Here is a 25173-nt window from a genome sequence, read left to right on the forward strand (position 1 = left end):
TGTACATTCACATGCATATTCCACAAGACAGACTAATGTAGAAATACGAGGGTTATTTGGAAACTAAGGTTCGAATCACTGTAGCTAATCGAAAGTCACGGGAACATTAAAACGCGCATGCGCAATGACTTCCAGCATGCCTTGTTCGTCAAACGATGATATTTGCATTGATATATTAGTTACGTGTGCTGAGACCAATGTCAGTTCAAAATGTTTAAACAATTGATCAGCCAACCGACTGTGAAATACAGTCAGCTATTCGTTTCTTGACAGCAAAGTACTTTTCAGCAGAGGAGCTTCATCGACAGATAAGCGACGCATAGCCCCAATGAGATAACTGACAGTAAAATGCGTAAGTGGGCGAGAACTTTTCAGGGCGGACTGGAAAATGTCCATGAGGAACCACGATCAAGCCGACCACCAGTGATCACAGAAGATTTGGTCACTGTCATGGACGAAAAGATTCGTGAAGACCGGCGATTCACAATTTCAATTCCAGCATTGGAATTTTCGAATGTGAGTAGAACAACTTTGTACAAAATTGTCTCTGAAAAATTGCAATTTCACAAATTATGATCACATTGGATTCCCAGGCTGCTTAGTAAAAAACACCAAATGAAAAGAATGGCTTGTATTCTTGAGTTTTGGGACCAATAACCATAAGGAAGGTGATCGGTTTTTAAAGAGGATTGTCAGAGAGGACGAAACGTGGATTTCTCACATAACCCCAGTCTAAACGCCAGTCAATGAAATGTCGTTACGCGGAATCGCTAGTCAGAGTCAAGGCCAAACAGACAATCTTAAAATGCAAAGTTGCGGCAACTGTGTTGAGTTAATGCAGCATAGGACAGCAATAAAGGCAGCCGCTTAGTGCGCTACCCTGACTAACCTTGGACGTGCAATATGGAATAAGTGACGCGACTTCTGGAGCTCCGTTGCTGAAGGACAATGCTAGACCTCGTTCTGCCATTCACACTTAAAATCTGATCACATCGATTGGATGGGAACAGATTGATCATCCACCACCGTACAGTCGATCACCCACCCTACACTGTCACCACGGTACACGGAAATGATCACCCACCGTACATGTCGAGCGATTGTTTCTTGTTCTACTACCTAAAGGAGTTTCTACTACCTAGTTCTGCTACCTAAAGGAGGAGGGCGCTTCGCGACAGATGACGAGATAAAAGAAGCAAGTCAAGATTAAATATCCTCATAGGTGGCAGAGATCTGTGACTTAGGCATACAAAAGCTTATAAAACGCTATGACAAATATTTAAACAAATAAAGAAACTAGGTGAATATTAAAAAATAGAAAAGTAAGGAAGGAATTAAATAAAAATAAGTTTTAAAAAGTCAGCGATGGTTTACGTTTTATAAGAAATCGAACCTTACTTTCCGAATAACCTAAGTATATTATTTAATACAGCCTGAGTAAAACCTTTAAGGCCAGTAAACATTTTTGAGAAAATGTAAAATGAAAAAAAAGGGATTCAAATAATATTAATTATTAAAGTTCATTGATAAGAAATAAATACTATAAACATAATTTGTAAATACATAATTATGAGAAACATGTGGTTATTTACAAAGTTAGTATTTCTGCCTGAGTAAAAACTTTAAGGCCACCAGTCATTTTTTAAAAATAAATATAATATAATCGTGTAATTACCATTGCAACTACTAGCTTGTGACAACGCTGCAATTTTCATATTTGTCATACGTTTCTTCGAAGTATTGGTGATCTTTGTGAAGATGGCGCAGGGTAAGAAGTTAACTGATCTTGAAAGAGGAGAGATCGAAGCTTTGTCTTCAACAGGAATGAGTAGTCGTGCTATTACGATAAAGATAGGAAGATCAAAGACTGTAGTCAATAATTTTTTTTAATTGAAAGACAATTATGGTAAAAAGAATACTGGGGGAAGACCTAAAGCTTTGTCCTCGCGTGATGAAAGAAGAGTTTGCCAACTTGTATCTACTGGAAAGTACTCAACCAGGAAACTGATTCCGACGACAGGTTTAAAAGTTTGTCAAAAAACGATTTATAACACAATTAGAAGGTCTGGAAGGTTCACTTATATAGCAAAATTGACTAAGCCTCAGTTACTGCAGAGACACAAAATAGAGTGTTTGAACTTTGGCCAAAATGTCATGACCTGGGACAACCAATGAATAGAAATTATTTTTTCTGACGAAAAAAATGAAATTTGGATGGACCAGATGGCTGGAATCTTTATTGGCATGATATAAGAAATGAAAAAGAAATATTCTCCAAGCGCCAATTAGGTGGAGGGTCTGTCATGACTTGGGGCTGTTTTGCTTACAATGGTGTGGGCTCAATTGCATTCGTTTCAGGTAGAATGAATTCACAAGGATACCAAAATGTCCTAACAAATCATCTTTTGCCAAATGTTGAATGTCTTGCTGAAGAAAATTGGAAATATCAGCAAGACAATGCATCGATCCATTCGAGTAACAGCACAAAAAATTGGTTCTAAGTCAACAATGTTGAAACTGTGAAATGGCCAGCTAGATCACCTGACTTCAACCCAATCGAGAACCTTTGGGGTGACTTAGCAAGAAGAGGTTATGCAAATGGGTGACATTTAACATCAACAACAGAGCTGAAATCTACTATCGAAGATGAATGGTATAAAATCGACCATACCCTTTGTAAAAAATCATTTCATCCATGAAAATAAGAATATTTGAAGTAATTCGAAGAAATGACTCCTACACAACCTTCTAAGAATTTGTAATTTTCTTCTTATATGTTATTTTCTATGTCGGCCTTAAAGTTTTTACTCAGGCTCAAATATTCATCTGTGTGTTCTGTGATATTTTCTAATAATAAAATATTTGCAAATTAATTTTTCTACTTTTTTACTTTTATTTAAGCTCAATAATTATCAATCAAATGGTATTTTAATTCCTCATTTAAATGTTTCCATTTTCTCAAAAGGTTTTACTAGCCTTAAAGTTTTTACTCAGACTTTATGTGATATGCTTATAGCAAACTCTATCGTCTTTCTAAGTGTTGAGCTAAAATATTTAACAACTTCGACTTGTACAAAATACATTACGTAATCATCCGTATAATGTGATTTTTGCCTTCTTCGCTAAAGCAATCATTTACCGGGTGACAGGATTTTGAATATGTCTTAAACATGCTCCATTATCTCTCCATCCTTTATTTCAAATGTTGAATGTACAACATCGAGACATGCGACAGATCAGATAAATGTACTGCCTCAAAACTTTTCAAGCATTTAAAAAAACTGAATTCGAATTATTGACGACATAATATGATTTTATTTGCTTCTGAAGTAGGCCGGAACTCAACTTTCGAATGACTTATGCGAAATGAATGCTTAAACGTCTGGCGAGTCAAACAACCTAATAGTTTGCAGATTTATAGAAGGGTTGATCAAGAATTTTCGAATAACTTGAAAAATGATGAGAAAAAGATGGTGGATGCTTGTCTATATGAGGTTTAATTGGCGATATGTAAAAAATGTTACTACACCAATCAGAAGAATGTGTAATTTCGAAAAAGAATTATTTCCCCTCTTTCAGAATTTGACAAATCAAAAATTTTTTTTATCCAGAAAATAGAAATTAAAAAAAACATATTCCTTGCTTCTGTACATGAATGATGTAGTTTTTATACAAAGGCTGTTCGCACAATTTTTAGACGATTTTCGTTCTAATTACAGAAGTACTTTACCTAACATTTTTAAGTTTTAGATGTTTTGTTTGAGAACTCTTATTCTTTATACATCGTAATTTCCAAAACATCCAAAAAATTATACATCGTAATTTCCAAATTATGTAGTATCGGAAGAGGTAATTTATCATATTGCTCTCGAACAGCTTTTCAAACTCTAAGGGGGCTGTAGTCGACGTTAGACAACCTCTTTTTAAAAGTCTAAAAGTGTAAAAATACATTGCTGATAGATCAGAAGATTTAACAAGGATACGAGTGAAGGGTATGACTGCGATTCCCGTTTCCTATGTCATTTTCCCCACGAAATTAATAGTAGATATTGACGTGTCACTTCTTCATTTGGTTTGATTACACTCTGTGTAAAGAGAAGGTGTTTCATATTTAAAAATTTGTATAAAATATGTTTCTGATAATATGTGGAGTTGATCTTAATATTTTCCTCCAGTCTCTTTATTCTTAATTTGCCGTTATATGAAAAGCTAGCAACAATTATAAATCCCTTAGAAAAACTTTCTTCAAATTCCTTGAACGATGTTTTAAGATTTTTTTCTCCTCTTTGTCGATAATAAATAGATCTCTTTTTATTGCAGTTATTTACGCACATCCAAGATTTGTCTATTGTGACAAAAGTTTTCCATTTTTATCCGGATAAATGTTTCTCATAAAGAATATTGCAGCCCGTTTTGCTCTGCGTTCGGCAATATGTCGTGGAGAAAGTCGATGAACTTTATATTTATTCCCCCTTTTAAGATTCACATCAGCATTAATTCCTTTGTTTACAGACACTGAGCATTTTAATGATTTTGAAACGGTCCTTTGACTTTTGTCTTGCGTTGTTTTCTCTGCGACGTTTTCGTCTGCGATGTTTTTGCCGCGATGTTATCGGCGGACACCAAATTTTAACACTTTTTTCCTTTTTTGTTGATAACATTACCTATCGTAGCTTTAGATATCGAAACACCACGGCTTTCACAACGTTTTTTAATAACTAGATACGAATAATTTTCTTCGGAAAAAACACAAGCATAGCTTTCAGTAATGATAGGCGGTTATGAAAACAAGAAAAGTTGTGTTATCCGGAATGGCAACATCAGAAAGAGAAAAAAATTTGAAAGGTTTCAGATTTTAAATTACGTCCAAAGGGGCGTTTTTTTTAATGTCTTGTGTGTTATCTTTATTTATTAAATATGTTCTTCGCATTTAAACCATAAATTTCAGTTCAATAGCAATGCCGCAAAATAATTTTTAAATGACCCTATCTTTAGAATTTCCGATGCACAGTTCCGCGCGCTGGAGATAAAAACTTTCTTTCCATTGTTGCCATTGCTCTCTTTCAAATCGTTGAGTTTGTTACTCGAAAATTCGTTAAAGTTTTACAAAATATGAAATGGGTCATTTAACAAATTCCAAATTTCAAATGTGGGCTTCCACATGCTCATATTCTCAGTAAGATTACATCATTCAAAATTCGATGGCTCTGTGTACCGTTATTTTATCACAATGAGAGAAATATGCATACATTTATGCAGATTTTTCATTATTTAATTTCTTCAAATATAATGCAGGACTCTAACATTTGGTGGCAACAGTTTGAAAAGTGAAACGGACATTTATAGTGAATCAAGGAAAAATCGCAAAAGTTAAACAATAGTCCTTCAGAGACAAAGCCCCTTTGGACTAAAAAGAATGTTTGGGATTAAAAAATATTACAGAGCAGATGTTAGCAGCGAACGGAGGCAGAAGTGAGAGCTGCTCACAGCAACTGAAACTCACCGTAATTGTAATTAATCTCTTATCGCTTAAATTTCTTTGTTATATCAATGAAATATGTTGTTTGTTTCGCAAGAAAGTTTGAATTAATAACTTCGATCACTCGGAGTATCTACGATCATCTCGGGAAGTCATTTAAAGGGGAAAAAAAGACAAATATCCCCAAATTATCCAAATATTTCTAAATTGTTCTCAACAAAGAAGAAAGTTTTCCATCCATTGCTTCTTTCAAAGTGACATTTTGCGTGAAAATAAAACTGTCAAGTAGCAGGCTATAATTTATACTTTCAAAAATAAACAGTTAAGAACAATTCCAAGTAGAAGATTTTTTTTAACAGCAAAGCAAAATCCTCTAAAAAATATGCGCACAGCCTCCGTACATGCTAAACAGGAGAAACTAGGAAAATCTGCTTTTAAACAGTTAGGGAAAAACAAGATTGCAATTAAAATTATTGAATAAAAGTTGATGAGTTTTAAGGAATTTTCAAAGTTTCATGAAAATTTCATTTACGTGTTGAATAAGGGTTTTGCATAATAATCTGTAAGTGAAAAGACTTGTTAAAAACAGCAGCGCTATGGAGAGAAGATATATTAATTTCCCTTAGTCTGAAGTAAGATTTGTGGCACTTTGAGATGAAATTTAAATTTAAATTTATTTGGTTATGCTAAACCAAAGAACTACCTCAAATGAATTTCCGAAAGTAGGAATCTATAAGATAGTTTCAGGCCAAACAGTTTAATAAAAGAGATCATATTAAAATTGAGTTTATACAGAATCTAAAAATGAAAGATTTCAATTTTTTCAGTCTGAAGATTAAGTACTTGTACTAAGCTATATTCATTCACGTCAGTAATAAACATATAAATAATTTTATCCTTCTTCACTTCGTGTTTTCATGTGGTGATTAGAAGCACGTCCGGCTACCATCCGGTGGATCTGAGTTCGAATTCTGTTGAGCGCACCACTTTCCCGGCGTCAGAATAATTATAATCTCTCAACAATCTCCTAACACATTTAGATCACAAAAAAGTAAAATACAATTCAATAAATATTTTCTTTATAAATAATCCTTGAAAATATAGATCTTTACCATATGCAAAAAATTCCTTTCAACCATGGCCATTACGTTGGAGTTTTATTATATTTGCAAGTAATGTGGGAACATAAATTTGCAAAACTTGTAAACAGATAAACAAAGCGATAAAACAAAGTTGTACGGATTATTCGTTCATGAAATCTTTGAAAAATTTATTACACTTTCAACCTAAATTGTAATGTAAACCATGAATTGAAGGAACGTATAAAAGTTTTTAAAAGGAAGTATATTGACCTTCATGAATGTTTGTATTTAAGTGAAAGAGTAGAATGAAAATAAATAAAATAAGAATATTTGTTAGAACTCGTCCCAACTAGCCTTATTTGTGGCTCACAGCAAGAACTGACCGGGCCAATAAACGAAGACCAAACGACTCTTCTTTCTGGTCGATGATCTAGTTTAACCCCACACAGGTTTCGTTGTTTCAAATTACGAATATCTGACGCAGTTGCGATGGCCATCGAATGCTGCATCGCCGATAGAGACAGTATGTCTGCCCATAATTAACTAGGTGGGTATTTTCAAAGGTTAAAAAACCGTTTGATCTGCGTCTAGAACGCTCTGAGCGAAAGCAACGCCAAATTTGACCTACTTTATTTTAAGAAAGCTTTTGGCATCGATAAAGGCACGTTGGGATGCACGCAGCGAGAAAAGTCCTTTCATTGTTGAACGAGCTGAAAATAGTTTTAATAATCAGGATAGGCATTTCTAACGACTTTCATTCATAATTATTACTATTATTAAAAGTACGTTAATTAGAACATTTCTATTTTAAAATTTTAATCATCAGAATCATGTCTTTATCATTTTAAAAATTATTGCTTTCTCTAAAGTTCAGTGTTCCGCATTTTATTTTATTGTGAGATTCGTTAAAATAAAGATTACATTTCTAATATATACATTAGATAGCTCTGACGATAACTGAAATATTTAATAGTTGCAAATAGCTGTAAATAAGATATGTTAATGACAACATTTGCAGCCCAACGTAGTGAAAACTTTTCTAAATTTTATAAACAATTGTTTTTTGATAAAATTTATCAGTCAACTACAGCAGCATTGCCTTACATTTCAGATACAAATCATTCATAAATTTCTATAAGTTACTTTTATTCCAAAGGGGCAATTTGCCCAAAAAGACTATTACTTTGGTTTTGTCATTTTGCGTTGATTCACTACAAACGTTCATCCACTTTTCAAATTGTTGCCACTAAATATTATCGCCCTGCATTATATTTAAAGAAATTAAACAATGAAGAATCTGCAGAAATGTATGTATGTTTCTCTCATTGTGATAAAACAACGGTACATACAGCCATCCAATTTTGAATAACGTAGTCCTCCACCGAATATGGGGTACTGAAAGCCCAAATTTGGAATTTGGAATTTGCTTTATTATCTATTTAATATTTTGTAAAATATTGACGATTTTTTTCATTAACAAAATTTCGAAGTGAGAAATGGCAACATTGCATGAAAGCACGGAAAAAATTTTATCTTCAGCGTGCACTGTGTATCCGGAAATTCTAAAGATATGCTCATTTTAAAATTATTTTGCGAAATTGCTGGTGAACTTATTTTAATAGTTTAAGGGCGAAGAACATAATATTTAATAAATAAAGGTAATACACATTAAATGTAATATCTGTAAGCTTTCAGGTTTTTTTTTTTTTTTTTGTTTTGTTTTGTTTCTGACAGTTTTGTTAGGTAATAAGTTATTTAAGACGCATATCTTTCGTATGATTTTCCTTTCCATTTGAAGTTATTAATCTTTTTATTACAGAAAAATCTTAAAAAAAAAAGAGTATGCTACCCTCCGGAACTGACCTTGTGTGTTGCAAATGTAACCTCAATGTGATTCGACCCACAAACGATGTAGGGAAGAATATATATAATTTCTTTCAAAATTATCAACTTTTCAGTTATGTTAACGCACAATGCTTTAATTTAAAATAAATTTTTGAAGAAAGACCTGAAGGACTTTTGAAGAGAGCCCACCGGAGCTCGGCTTCGAAGCTTCTTAGTTTTGGGGATAAATCATAATTCTAGCTGGAGCGCAACGAAGCCGTAACTAAGAAGGCTCCGATATTTCCTCAGTGTAACTGAACAACAATTTCAGCGGAAATCTGCTCTCAAAAATTTTACTTTTATTAATAAAATTATATTCAAAATGGTTTCTAACTTCTGAATGCATATTTTTCTTTCCTTGGGAAACAAACTCTTGGATGGAGGTCGAGACTTTTAAGAAAAGAGAAGTCCCACTCACATGTTAAAGGTTTATTCTCCAGAAAGTACAGTGAATTTATGACAGCAGGTAAATGTTTCGTTCCAACGCTCGTATTTTCCCGCGAAAAAGAGCACCTGCAGACTTTTTGGAACGATGTAACAAAGACAAAGGATGAAAATTGTCACTGGTTATTTTTTTTTTTCAGCTAACCGTCCGATTCGGTGAAAATTTGTTCCCTTGTCATATTTTTCTTAACAGCTGGAATTATGATGAGAGGAGATCGTGGTCGGAAAATGTTGGAGTCTTCTGTTTTTTTTTCATACTTTTAACAGGTCATCAGTTGAAATTTTTTCCATATTCTCTTGCTGTTTATAGCAGTCTTTATACTTTCATTTTTAAATCTTTTATTTTTAAATATTTCGTGACATAGCTGTTGAATTGAATTTTATGTGGTTAAGTGCCTTTTCGGGCGTAATATAAAATCTGAAAGCTTTCAGATTTTCTTTCTTTTTTATATTTTATGTTTTATTTGTGTTGTGTGGTAACCATGATAAAACTACTCATTGGCGAGACAGTTCTAGAGGGCAACGGCCTGCTGTGCCCTTTTTCTGCTTTCTTTACCTTTGGGCCCCGGAGTGCATCAGCATATGCCTTGGGCAAGCGGTCAGTACCTCCGGTATTTAGTACCCAAGCGAACTTGGTACTCATTTTATCGACCCACTTAAGGGACGAAAGACTGAGTAAACGTTGCCCAACCCGAGAATCGAACCCGGATCCGCGGTGCGACTGCGCAGCGCGCTAGCCACTTCGCCACCGGACTGTCAATTATGATAATAGAGCTGAAAAATGTTTCAAAATTAGTGTGTCCTTATTAAATGGTCAGTTGTTCCTAATTAAAGCATAATACATAGATTACCATAAAGAATATCTAATCGGCAATATGCGCGTAAGACTGCAGCATTTAAGATGCATTTAAAGGTCAATATATGCATTTATGAGTGACTCTTATGCTTTAAATTAATGCTATGGCAATATGATTTAAATCTGGCAATGTCAGTTTAATTTGATTTAAAATAATTTTTATACTTCGAAACGATGCACTTATGCCTTGACAAAGTTACCTCAAGAAGATTCAACCAGGTGTAAAACGCGAATAAAATAAGAACACAGATACTGCGTTACGTTTGAAAAATAAAGCAGTGGGCGAAAATAATAAATGGAAAAAAAAACTGAGTTAATAGACAGGTATATAAGTTAGATGCTTATCTTCTTTGTAGTCTCAGTTATTGTTGAATCACCACAACTCGGTCGTTTGTGTTCTTCAACAAAAGAGCTTTTATCATATGTAGACACTTCTTCATTTTCAGTAGAGGTCAGACATCTTCTGTGTATAGAAAGCTGTCTGACGACTGTCTGGACTGATTTAGTGGATGACATCTTGTTCGGACATGGTCACATTGTCATAAAACAGTGGTCTTATTATTACTGGCACAAAATAACGGAAGCAACCTGGTCATAAAATCGAATTAGCAGTTAGATCATCAAGTTATCTGATATTTGTATTTGTTATAGTTTTTTCAAAACGAGTTTGTTCTCATTTTGGTTTATTTCTGTTGGATATAAATAGATGCAGTCACAGGTTAAATTTGTCAAAGGATAAGGTTTGCACTTCAAAATTTACCGCAGAATAAAAGCATTGTTTTCCCTCTTTCTAAGCTCTTGGAAAATTTACATATTTTGTTTGATTCACGCCAACATCTGTGTGGAAACTTAAAGAGCCTATGACATTTCAAAATGGTTACTTGCGAACGAAAAGAAAAATAACAATTCTCTGTTTTATCGACATTCAGTTTGTAGAGCCATTAGGTTATTTTGAGACAGGAGATGGAAAAAATGTGTAGTGCCTTCGCCGGGACACGAACCTGAACCTGTCAAATACGCACACTCGAATACGTTCCAAGTGTGCTACCATTATACCACGAAAGCACGCTGGAAGAAGGGACAAAATACTGTATGTACTTCCCTTTTTAAAGGGCAACTGGGGATTAGGAGACCCAATCGCCAAATTCTGGTGATGACATATTATTGTTCACCACCTTTTAGCTCGGGCACCACTGTAGAGTCACTAGGTTATTTTGAGGTAGGAAGACGTGAAAAATATGCAATGCCTTCTCCGGGATTCAAAGCTCGACCTCTCGAATACGCGCCAAATGTGCTACCATTACACCACGAAGGCATGCTAAAAGGAGGGAGAAAATATCTTATAAATTATGCATAACTGTAATGGTCAGCATATTCGTCCCACCTGTTATTTATTTTGCAGCTAAATTATAAAATTTTATGATCATGAACTTAAAGGAACTATTCATCTGTAATTTAATATTTGATTAAAGCTGAAATTACATTTAAAATTCTTAAGCTCTTTGAACAGAATTATGTTCTCGCATTCTGAAACAGAGTAAAAGAAATTTGAGTTACTTTTGCAGCAATTATCATTTATTTATTTATTGATTGATTGATAAAGAGATTTTAGCATTTTAGAATTTGAAATCAACAGGAAATATTTGTTACTATATTAAATATTCTATAATTCTATTGTATTATTAGTTAGCACACTGATGATTCTGAACATTAATTTGCTTTAGAGGTTTATTGATTATTTAAATGTTTTATTACACTTTCCTATTCAACATATATATTCAGCTTTCAATTATTTAATTTCATTTGCTTCATCTAAACTTTAAATAGATGTTTTTCAGAAAAAGTCTATATTAGCTTTGGCCTATCGCCGGGCTTCTCGAAGAGTATATGCCTCTCGAAGAATAAATGAGCAAAACAGCATAAAAGTATAAAATAGTTGAATATCGTTGTATATTTAATTCTAATCTAAGACTAACATTGCAGTGACTCTTAAAAGCTACTGTAATCTATTAATCCAGGTGCTAATTTGGACGTGATAAAGTTAAAAGTATCATATTGCTCATTTTTCAGAAAATTTTCAGGCATTCCAGAAAACCTTTACATTAACACAAAGACAAAGAATAAAACTCACAGCATTTTCATGGCTGCCGTATTAAATTAAATCACTTTTTATAAAATTAAAATTGATTGGATACACGTATTATTGCAAAGATTCTGAGTGCTGTTTGCTAAAGGATGACTCCCTAGAAGACTCTGAAAGAGGTTAACTCATTTTTACGTAAAACGTGAGGAAAGCCACAACACACGAGGCATATCACACATTAAAAATATTTATGAAGAACAACTGCTTAGGGAAACTTTCTACTTTGTCAAATGATATAAATTAGTAAGCAACAAGGATTACTTTTGGGCTATCAATCAAAAGGACAACTACTTCTCCATTGCAAACACACTAACTGTTAACAAAGAATTATGTAAGTTCTGTAGCGGACCACACAGAGATGAGAAAATCGTGTGCGCTTTCCCCGCAAGGGAATAATGAGATATTCTGCTGGTTATATCCGACGCCCATGTCAGACATCTTGGATTCAATAATATATTTGCAGAAGATGAAGAGAAGGTTCAGGTTTGGATGGATGAAGACATTCCGTTTCCTCTCAAGATCGCATTCTCTCAAGATGATTCCGTTTCCTCTCAAGATCGCATTCTCTCAAGATGAAGGCAAAATAATCGAACATGTTCTGTAAAAGGTAAACGATGATGTTGATTAGGAGGAGGAGGAAGATAAAAACACGCAGAGCAAGAATATTACACAAAATGAAGCTGATAAAGAATTGATAACGTTCATACGATTTCCTGAAACGTTTTTCTTTATGTCCGTAAATGATGTTAAGAAGCTTCATTGTATATATACTAAATTTTTGAAACTGTATGAACATTTTGTAAGCAGGCAGATATCCGGAGCTGTATGCCATCGTGCAAAGAAATTCTTAACATTCATGTGATAATAATTAAGGAAATTTTAAAAAGTTGTTAATATTTTTTTTTTCTGAAATATAAAATCATGTTATGTGTTTTAATTTTAAGTAATCTGTACAATTTTCGATATTATTTACTAACTTGTGACATATCTATAATTGCTGCAATTACTGCAGAGAGCATCACAAAACATGAGCGAGTATACATTAGAAATATATACTGAGTTATCCGGCAAAACACTTTATCCGGTTCACGATCCCATTTCCGCCGGTTGAAAGGAATTCGACTATATATTATTCGTATCGCTACTCACATGTACGTGTCGGTAATGAGAAGCCTACAAATCTGGAAAAAATAATATTATTTAGTTTTGGGGGAGGGAAGAAGTAACATGCTGAACTTTTCAAAATATTGTGCGTTTTTCTTCTGACACCAGTTGTTTACGTTATTTTCTTCCTTCACGCTCTTACGGGGTTCATGTGGATTTGTTATGGGGTTCGTAGATTTGGAGTGAATAACGACGACACTTGAAGTATCGAAACTCACTTTATTGGCCTTTAACTCACTTTATTATACTCACTTTATTATTTATACTTATTAATCAGGATAGCTCAAAAGTCACTTTTTACAATCGTCGAACTATTATAAACACGCTGACACAATCAGCTACACAACCTTCTCATTGTCAGGCAATAACAGTGGAGACAGCTTCAATGCAAAGCATCAAAGTATAGCTCCCGACTCTGCTCGGTCGTTCTCGGAACTCCACGTACTCTCGAGACTCTCCACGCTACAACTCGCGATGCACTCGACGACACGCAGAGCACAGCTCCTGACTCTTCGGTTCAGTCGTTCCCGGAGCCCAACACGCTCTCTCGACGATGCACTAACCGCGATACACTAAGAGACTCTTTCGATGCACTCGACGACCCACTCGGCACTCGCTGTCCGGTTGTCAACTCAATCAACTCCGCAGGGATTGACTCGATAGACAAGACACCAACTCAATACTAACTTATTTCGCACTCTGACTCGCCCTCTCGACGAGGCACTCTAATTGACTGCAGACCAGCAGGGATTATATAGCTTTCGGCTTGTGTTCGAGAACATTCTGGGCTAAACCGGTGAGAATTCGTTCCAGAAGGTTCTCCAACCGTCCATGGCATATCATTATTTTTGTCGTCAAATGAGCGATTTCTCGCCAAATGTGGCAACCCTGTCTTCCCTTGCCATTTTATGGTAACCCTAAAACTGCTTTGCGCGGAAGCCATCTTACCGCGCCTGTACATTTCGTAACAATATACATTGCGACTTACTACAGTGTTCTTCAACATGCATTGCTTTATGATACAATTATTGCTTTTCCGTTGTGTATTTTTTATGCCATATTCTGTCTGCTGTTATAGATCTATATTTTCAATAAAATGATTTTAGTGTTGGGAAGGAGCGCAAACATGTAAAATTACACACTATTTTAATATACTTAACTGTGCTACTCTTTTACGGGATTGCGTTTTGTAATGAATTATTAATTTTTATTGTGTCTATCTTAGTAACTGATCTTTGGTAACGTAGGGCTGTGTTACCTGATATATTTGGGCACCTAAGTACCATTCAAACTGGTATGTATCCGATATAATTTGAACACTATTGCACTTTAATCTTTTATGCTATACGGGTTAATACAATTTTGTAATTTATCCTTGGAAAGATAATAAATATTGATCAAAACGAACATAAAGCAAACAAAAACTAGCTACACTGTGTTATCCTAATGTAAATGATGTACCATCAGTCCTTGGGAAACAGTTTGATAACGCCGTTAATTTTCTTTACATCCTTTTTTAGTAATTTTTTATTAAAGTTATTTTATTTAATCCGCAGGCGCGCAATTTAACACATCAGCATGCTTTTGCTCATCTAGGAACCTGAAAAGAAAAAAGCTAAATTTAGTTTGTTATTCAAATTATTCAAATTTATTTTATTGTTAAACTAATTTTTGATCATATTAAATTTTAATTTATTAAGCAAATTAAATTTTAAATTAATTAAAATTTGAGTTTAATAATATTAAAGTTTAGTTTATAATTAAGTTATTAAATTTTAGCTAAATTTAGTTTATTATTTTCAGTCTAAATGTTCTTAAGAATAATATTAAATACTGTTAAAAGAAAAAGCATAAAATGATATTATTGGCATTTTTCATAACTTCCATCTCAAATAAGGCTGCTAACATTTTGGAATTACAAACAAACAATCATTTGCAGACTATTCCTTAATATTGTCATTACCTGAATGAAAAGCATGTGTTAGAGAAAATATTACATACTGTTAAGTAATGCATAAGATGATATCAGAGAAATTTTTTAAAATATAATTATAAGTGTACTTACTCAGCAAGAAGTTTTAAAAAACATCTTGTCGTTTCTGGGTAAATAGTGCATTCATAACTTGTTCCAATGTAATTTGCATTTTTGGTACAAGTTTGGATATTTTTTTATGTTGGTCTATTCTGGCCTTTGCCCCATTTTCTTACAAATGTTACTATTCAGCAAAATTCCACGATTTTTTCTTCCTGCGGCGGAAATGGAGAAATTAAAAGTAAATAAAATTTAGGGAATAATATGTGTTCCATAGTAATGTCTTCAATCTTACTGAGGTTTTATATTTATGAATCATTATGCGGTAAAATATAATCATCATTTGAATCTGTTTCAGGAATCTAGGTTATCCAATATACACAACGAATATATACCATAAGTGTCTACTAAACCATCCCCCCCCGAAAATAGAAAATTAAAAATTCTGTAGTGTCCAAAACCTTTTATGTCCGAAGAAGCCACGCTTTAAAAATAAACAAAATTTAAAAAACTATTATATCTATCTTTTATTATACTACCTGAAATCGTTGAGTTTTTTTTTTTTTTCCTGTAACATTTTTACTTTTAGAAAGGCTTTCTAAATCAATTTTTTCCTGTAACATTTTTACTTTTAGAAAGGCTTTCTAAATCAATTTTTTCCCTGTAACATTTTTACTTTTAGAAAGGCTTTCTAAGTCAATTTTTTTCCTGTAACATTTTTACTTTTAGAAAGGCTTTCTAAATCAATTTTTTTCCTGTAACATTTTTACTTTTAGAAAGGCTTTCTAAATCAATTTTTTTCCTGTAACATTTTTACTTTTAGAAAGGCTTTCTAAATCAATTTTTTTCCTGCAACATTTTTACTTTTAGAAAGGCTTTCTAAATCAATCATAAAATATTTGCTGCTACTGAAAAGAGGTAAACTGATTTCATTTTCAAACCTTTTAAAAAATCTGCTTAATTTTCCAGGTGTGAACACTAAGCTTCGTACGATACGTCCTAATTAAATGCGTGTGTATTCATGTGTAAATAGATAGCACGAATAATCCAAATAAGATCCTCTATACTCTTAGAAATGATAATTTTAAAGGATCGACGATTTTAAACTGTATACTCTTAAAAATGACCATTTTAAAGGACCGATCTAAGATACAAATTTTTCAGTTTTATTTCTGCTGAAAGTTTGCTATGTTCTTTTCAAGAAGTCATGCTGATAATCTTCATGTAGCACGCGAAATACTGCCTGCAGCTATGACGTTATTAAATTCGAATTCATTTTGTTGACCCATATATTTAATTTAACAGCTTTTTTGCATTTCCCATTTTCTCGTCACGGCTCATCCTTACTCTTTCATCTTCATCATTACTTTATTTTGTATGCTCTTCTGCTAGCCGTAGCTGACTTACTACGAATCAGAATATTTCGTACAGATAAATTATTTTATCATTGTTTTCCTTCTGCAACAATTTTTAAGTCTGTTGAATTTATACTTTGCAAAAGGCTATGTGACAGAAATACTTTCTGTAAAGCCCGCTTTTACTGATTCTTCATCGGAGATCTTCTTCGTTTCTTTTTTACTTCCTTGTACGAAGTAAAAAGGAAGTATTGTTATCGCGAAAAGTTTCAGGCAGCATGTTTCAACGAACATACCCATTTTGACCGCTATCGAGTGCAATTTAACGATGTTTTTGCGTGATATCTGTATATATGGACAGAATAAAAGACACGCTTCCTCCAAAAAAATTATAAAACTGCTTTAAAATTAATTCTCAAGAGAATTTTTCGGGGCGTCTGTACGAACGTATGTACGTACGCACGCATCTCGAATAACTCAAAAACAAGTAGCCTCAGAACGTTGACATTTTGTACATAGGACTGCTATAACATGTAGATGTGCACCTCGTATATTGGGTGCAATCGAAAGCACCAAACGTATATAAATATATTTATATATATATCTACTTTGTTACCCGGCTCAGAGATCTCAGTTTCTTTACTCGTATATGTTTGTAAATTGTGCATTTTTTGCTTTAAAAATGATTGAATTATGTTGTTTTTATCTTCCGGTTAAGGTTTTTATGCCTTTAGTAAATCTGTATGCAATATTTTTAGAATTATCAACAATTTTGAAGTTGTTTAAGTGCCGCTAAGCTTTTTTTTATGGCGGCCATTGTTTGTTTACATTTGAGACAGCAAACTAGTGGATTTGTTGTCAATCTAGAGAAACTTAGCTTCGCAACAAGAAAGATAACGCCTTCATTTATTATTGCCAATTAAATCATGCTTAATCCTTTCTGGAATTTTTTCGAGGAAATAAGTGTTAAGATTTACTTCGTAATTTTTAATATAGATATTTTGAGTTTTTATGTATTTTTGCCTTCTCGCGAAGTGAGAACTGAATTAATTGATTGAGAAATACTCAATCGTCTGTGAAAAACTGTTTCTTTTTTGTTTTGTTTGCTTAATTTCTTTTATACATCATTCTAGCTTTATTATAGTATTTGAATAGAACATGTGGCGACGATTAGATAATTCTATTCTTTAAATGATATAAATTTTGTGCAATATGAGATATAATATGAAGGAAATATAATACTGTTAAGTGAATCTAGCGCCAGAGTGTCGCTATGGTAAACAAATACTAGTGTGAATTTTAAAGAATGCATTTATTCTATTGTGGTTTAGTCGCTGTCGGCGAATTAGATTTAATTCAATCCAATAAGTTTAAATGAAATGCAAGAAAAAATGCGTATAATTTAATATTCCGTACAAGGAAGTCATGTGGTGTACACATCAGATTTTTTACCAAAGAGCGCTACATTTCCCCTACATGTGTAAAGGTTTCTCTACAGATTCAAGTTTCTAATTTTTTCCGAGTATTATAAATAATATTCACTATGTAATTATTCGTAAGTTTTTCCAGAAATTTCTGACAGATTTCAAACTTTACATACCCCCTAAAAGTCCTAAACATTTTAAATAAAGCACATAAATTCTACCAATTTACAGTTATTTTTTCTTTCCATTTATTTATGCGTGAGACTTTGAGGAGTGCCCCAAACGTTTGCTCTGTTCGCACCAAACTATTAATCATTGTACACACACATACCTTCAAAATTCACAATAGATGCTGAAAATGGTCTTTATTAGCGTGTCTGCACATTTCGGCAAATTGGAGCTTATTGCTGAAATCGGTTTCATGTCTCAGCAGTTACCCTGTGGATAGTGTTCGTAATCTTTTTCCTCTAGAGTATGTGGATCTTTGGCGCCTATTTTTGTTTTAAATTTAACTCTGATAAAATAAACACTTGAATTGCCCCCATCTTATTATAAAAGCAGTGCATTTGTGGCTGCTTTCTGTGCTTGTTGCGGCAGTAACTACTGCCACAACAAGCGATCAAATAAATACACAAATGAGAGCTTGCCTCTTCGTTGTCAAGCATGCATTTCCGTTTGAGGGTTGTACAGTTATTAGGTTTTTTTCTATGCTGAAGAAGTGAAAAATGAGCAATGACCTCACCGGGACTCAAACCTGGACCTCTCGAATACGCGCCGAGTGCGCTATCGTTACTCCATGAAGGCTTGCTAGAAGGAGTTGAAAATACCATATAAACTCCTCTATTTCAAAGGGCGACTGGGGGTTAGGGGACCCAATCACCAAATCTTGGTGGTGAAGAATCATGATTCATGATCCACCACCTTTTAGTTTGGGCACCACTGTAGAGTCATTAGGTGTTTTTTTCAATGCTAAGGGACGTGAAAAACGAGCAATGACCTCACCGGGACTCAAACCTGGACCTCTCGAGTACGCGCCGAGTGTGCTATCGTTACACCATGAAGGCTTGCTGGAAGGAGTTGAAAATACCATATAGACTCCTCTATTTCAAAAGGCGACTGGGGGTTAGGGGACCCAATCAGGCTTTTTTGATGCTGAGAGACGTGAAAAATGAGCAACGTGCTCGCCTGGACTCGAACCTGGACCTCTAGAATATGCGAGTGTGCTAAACGTTACACCACGAAGGCATGCAAAAAGAAAGGAGATACCCGTTACTAGCAGGATGTTTTCATTGCACATTTCTTCCGGCCCATTTGGTCAGCTTTTTGTTTGTCTTTGCTTCATAGTTTGCTGCAGCATAGTCTAGTAATGCCACATCAACCTCTGGGATCAATTTCACGCATATCCATTTAATAGCTTTTGTTTTATTATGCGTTTTGCCTTTGCTGCTTCTCTTTGCCCAGATCTGTAATTATTAGACAACTCGTCGACCTTAAAATGTAAAAAACCTCACTTACCACCAGTGTCAGCTATCGAATTTACTTTTGCTCTCAGCTCATAAAATAAAATAATTAATCATTCTATGTTGTTTGCATTGCTTTGTTATGTTTTGATAGGACTCAATGCCTAGATTTCTCTGCTTGCAAAATGGTTTCCTGCCAGGAAGAAAAAAAAGAAGGCGGCATTTCGGCCGAAGACCCTCAGTTTGAACGCTTCAAGAACCCACGTTCTCTTACATGAAGTAACAAACTAAATCATTAATTTATAAGTCAAACAACAAAAATCAGCGTTATATTTTTCAATTTTCACAGGACTAGTTTAGATGGTTTTACCGAACCATCATCTTCAGCTGCAAAATGAACGAGATAAGACATAATGATTAGATAAGATGAGAAGGCCTGGATAGGAGATAAGCCACTGGTGCCATTGTTGATAAAACCAGAACTAAAACATAATTTCTTTAAAGGCTGAAGGCAAAGATGGATTGGAATTACGGTAGTTAACTAGAACAGAAACATTTTTTGAATGTGAAATGCCTCTAGAAAATCCAGTTGGAAAATGTTTTTTGAATAATGTTAGCAGCAGAAAAATTGAAAGTGTGATTTTCGGACCAACAATGATGGGCAACAGAAGACTTCTGTGTTTCCTTTTTTCTAACATACGCCTCATGTTCCTTAACGCGAAATTTTAAGACTCTCTTAGTTTGGCCAATGTAAATTAAACCACACTGGCAAGGAATCCTGTATATACCCCAGGAATCCATATCCGGAATGGAGTCCTTGAGTATGCAACTCGGAATTCTATTGATGGGAGAATAAGCGACCCGAAAGTTAAATTTCTGCAACGTACGTGCAACTTTATAGCTAATTGATGGAAAGAAGGGAATGACAACAGAATTTTTATAATCTACTAAAACAAGAGTGTGCCTTTTTAGTGTGTTGAGATGGGAATTTTTTAACTGCTTGATTAATAATGTTAGGTGAAAAGCCTCACTCAACACACGAAAAGGCACACTCTTGTTTTAGGAGATTATACAAATTCTGTTGTCATTCTCTTCTTTCCATCAGTTAGCTATAAAGTTGCACATATTTTGCAGAAATTTAACTTTCGAGTCGCTTATTAGGGGTTATTCTCCCATCAATAGAATTCCGAGTTCCATACTCAAGGACTCCATTCCGGATATGGATTCCTGGGGTATTTACAGGATTCCTTGCCAGTGTGGTTTAATTTACATTGGCCAAACTAAGAGATTATTCGTTGAAATTTCGCGTTAAGAAACATGTTGCATATGTTAGAAAAAAGGAGACACAGAAATCTTCTGTTGCCCAACATTGTTGGTCCGAAAATCACACTTTTTTCTGCTGCCAAAATTATTCAAAAAACATCTTCCATTGGTAAACTGAATTTTCTAGAGGCATTTCACATTCAAAAAATCTTTTTATTCTAGTTAATGACCCTAATTCCAATCCATCTTTGCCTTCAGCCTTTAAAGAAATTATGTTTCAGTTCTAATTTCATCAACAATGGCGCCAGTGGCTCATCTCCTGTCCAGGCTTTCTCATCTTATCTAATCATTATATCTTATCTCGTTCATTTGCGCTTTTGCAGCTGAGAATAATGGTTCGGTAAAACCATCGAAACTAGTCCTGTGAAAATTTGAAAATATAACGCTGATTTTTGTTCTTTGACTTCTAAATTAATATTTGTTCGGCGTGTTATTGTATCTTAAGCAAAATCATGTATAAATTTTATGTGTCATGAGCATAAATTTTCTGATAACAAATAATGAATTGTTTTAGATGTTTTTATTGGTAAATAATTCAGCATAGTAAACTTACAATTCTCAAAACTGCTTCAGTAGTTTTTGTTTTCAGGTGCGCTTATTCTACACAAAAAGCAAGGAAACCAGTGTATTACTTCAAATGTAGCATAAACCTTTTTGAACAAATAAATTTTAATTTTTCAGCTATTGTTGTTCTCCGATCATTCTTATCACAAACAAAATCACTGAACCCACCAAAAATGTAAAAAATATATCTATCACTTTAACATAACCCTTATCACCTCATGAACCAGTTATGTTGCCAAACTCATTAAAGGAGATTCATTTGGTCCAACTCACAGCTGGTCAGTCAAGTGAAGAACGATTAATCGTCCAACGAAACGAATTACTTATCTCATTGGTCAAACTAAATAGTAGTGCACAGCCATTACATAATAAATCTGTCAACTGGACCCGTTTTGTGGGTGATAAAGTTAAAAAATAAATAAGAAAAGAAATTCTACATTTTGATGTTGCAGCGGATGAGGTTTCAAAGCGGAGAATTTGGTAAATGGCAAGCAGACGACGGCCGCAACATGGTTCATTGACGTTCGTAATTGCTCCATATTTAAGACTTATCTTGTCAAAAAATCGTTTCGCTTTTTATTTATTTATTTTTAAATTTATTTTCCTTCCCTTCGGTCTGGTTTGATGAAGAAGTTGTCAAAATCTTAAACAAACAAACTATGCTACAATATCACTCTTAAGAGAAAAATGTGTTACATAATTTTTGTGTGTTTCTTTAGAAGTTTTATTCTCATATTACGTGACTTAAAAATAATTAATAAAGACAGTTCCTTCTTTTCCAATCTCATCACATCTGACAATAAATATTGAGAAAACGATTATAAATTTTCAGACTTTTCTTACATTTATTTACATGACGCCCAAAGGAGGGAATTTTTTTATTTTTTATTATAGGTTACTGATAACCATTATACATTGTTTCTTTACCGTCGGCTTTTTATGTTTTATTGATGACTATTAACTATTATATTCTTCCATATAAAGGAAGATGGTAACTATACGTACTCGTGTACACATTCATTCTCAAGCTTTTATTTGAAAAGATTCCATCGATCGTCACATATCCTCTGGTAGTAAAGTATTTAGGATTCGTTCACAATTCGAGATTCATGTATTGAAGTTCTTCGGCGAATTGCTTTCCTTCCGAAGAATCCAGATCGTTATTGAAATCTCAGGCCAAGACCGTTCGTTTTACATTCTTCATCGTATTCCAAAGTCCGAAAATGGCATCGAGTATATGATCGGTACTGTGGTTCGGTTTTGCGTATAGGACAGAGAATCTAAGTTTATCATGCAAGTGGACCACGGCCATTTGCACATCGTAATAATTCGTTTTGAAATATTTCAAGCTTTTCTCAATCAGTTTGCAGCCCCTTTAAACATTTAAAATATTTGAAAACAGCATATCTTTAGAATTTCCGATAGACAGATTCGCGCGACGGAGATAGAAAGTTTTTTTCCGTACAGTGTTGTCTCTGCTCGCTTTGAAACCTCTACGCTTGTTAATCAAATATTCGTTAACGTTTTATAAAATATCAAATCGATAAGAAAACAAATTAAATTCGAAATTCAAAATTTCCGGCATCCATGTGCCCATGTTCTGGTGGAGGATTACGTTATTCATAATTTGATGGCTCTAGGTACCGTCGTTTTTTCACAATGCGAGAAACATACATATACGTTCATGAAAATTCTTCATTATATAATTTCTTTAAATATAATACAGGGCGATAATATTTGGTGGCAACACGACTCGCCGTTTCTAATGAAACGCCACCAAATACCGTTTTGAAGCTAAATCATTCAATTTCATTTGCTTCTTTTCTATCTATCAACTGGCTATACTTAGCAGCGGTTGAAGATCTGTGAATTCTTTAGGAAATTTTAAATACTCTAAACTTATAAAGTATTTCTCCCACCTTCGTGGTGTAGTGGTCAGCACGCTCGACGCCGATTCGAGAGGTCCGTGGTTCGAGTCCCGGCGAGGGCATAGTTCATTTTTCATCTCTCCTGTTTCGAAATAACCTAATGTATCTACAGTAACGCCCGAACTAAAAGGTGGTAAATGATGATTCTTCACCACCAGGATTTTTCGACTGGGTACCGTAAAACCCCAGTCGCCCTTTAAAAGGGGAAGTATATAAGGTATTTATCCCGCCTTCTCAGCATGCCTTCGTAGTGCAGTGGTCAGCACGCTAGGCGTGAATTCGAGAAGTCCGTGGTTCGAGTCCCGGAAAGCGGTTTGCTCATTTTTCATCTCTCCTGTTTCGATATGACCTAATGTCTCTACAAATTTATGAAACTGAACAGCGGAATTAAATGATTTACTTATTATAAGCTTTCATTTCGTTCACACATGGCGTTTCACTGTAAGTGGAATTTTGTCATCGACTTTTAAATTACTTCCTAATAAGCTATCTAGTTCAAATTTTGCATACACACTGTTTGTCGATGACAATACAATGCGGTGAGAGGAGTTTTCAAAATTCGATTTAGATTTTTTTCATTTACCGTTTAAATGAGTTTTCACACCTATCTTCGATTACGAAACAAACTAAGCATATCAAAATTTTACAGTTTTCAGCATCGAATAAAGAGGAATAAAATCTTTGCAATAAAACTCGTATGAAAACTGTAACTTAATTTCTGAATTTTGGGCGAATTTTTTAAATAGCTCGATTTTTTAGACTATTTGAAGCTTATGATTTTAAAATTTCATCATCTATAAATGTATTGGATAGAGAGTTTTGAAATTTTCGCAAATTATTAAAAAACCCTTTCGCCATGAAACAACAATGATAAAAATATATTAATTTAGCGATTTGAACACTTTTTAAATATGTGCGGCAGTCTGAAGCAGAGTTTGCCATCTTGGCGGACTTGATCACGAAGTTTGCTACTTTGGCGCATTTGATAACGAATTGGCGATATTCCTTTTTTACATTTTAACTTCAAGTAAAATGCCTATTCTAATATTGTTATTGCATCCAACTTCTGAAACGGAATATTCAAACTGGTTTCTTCTTTCGCTAAACGACGTTCAGTTATTTTTCTTTATTTCTTAACTTTCTTATAACTTATTGCTTGTGTTTGAATAATCATTCAAAATTTCATCACAGATAACGTGAAATTGAAACTAAAGAGGCAGGAAAAAAATACAGTTAAAAAGGATTTTTTTAAATAAACTTTTATTTAAAATGGATAGGACAAATAATGCGCTAAAAGAATTTAAATAAATTTATCATATAATTTAATCAGAATAATAGATCAAACAATTATTTTTACAAATTTCATCTTCAATTTTATATCGCGAATGAAAAAGGCGTAGAGCAACTAAAAAACGAAATCTGTTAATTTAATTGCATTTTCAAATGTATCAGCCATAATCTTTTTTAACTCACGGGTGCCCCACGTTTTTATTATTCGCGATATAGAGTGGCTCATAAAAATGATCGAACACTTAGAATTCTTGATTTCTTTAATGAACATAAAAACTAAAATAAATTAAAATAATAAAAAAAAATCTGAAAGGTTTCAGATTTTAAATTTCTGAAAGGTTTCAAATTTTTAAATGTTTTTTGAATTACCTTTATTTATTTAATATCATGTTCTACGTATTGAAACTATAAAATTAAGTTCAACAGCAATATCGCAAACTAATTTTAAAATGAGCGTGTCTTTAGAATTTCCGATACAGAGTCTCGCGCGCTGGAGATAAAAATGTGTTTTTTCGAACAGTATTGCCATTCTCGCTTTGAAATCGTTTAGGTTTTTAATCAAAACTTCGTTGAAGTGTTACAAAATCTGAAATCGATAATGAAACAAATTTCAAATTCAAATTAGAGATTCCCCATGCCTGTATTCTATGGAATATTATGTTATTCAAATGTTGATGGCTCTAGGTAACGCTGTTTTATCACAATGCGAGAAATATACATACATTTATGCAAATTCTTTATTATT

General features: G+C 33.8%; 1 non-coding gene across 1 annotated transcript; it reads left to right on the forward strand.

Annotated features, from left to right (window-relative positions):
- The first annotated feature begins 23127 nt into the window (after positions 1 to 23127).
- TRNAR-CCG (transfer RNA arginine (anticodon CCG)) lies at positions 23128 to 23200 on the forward strand. Its single transcript has one exon. It is a non-coding gene; the product is annotated as a tRNA-Arg (tRNA).
- Positions 23201 to 25173: the final 1973 nt, after the last annotated feature.

Source organism: Stegodyphus dumicola, chromosome 12 (assembly GCF_044657685.1).
Source record: "Stegodyphus dumicola isolate Sdum_Otavi_A_Nest chromosome 12, ASM4465768v1".
NCBI lineage: Eukaryota > Metazoa > Arthropoda > Arachnida > Araneae > Eresidae > Stegodyphus > Stegodyphus dumicola.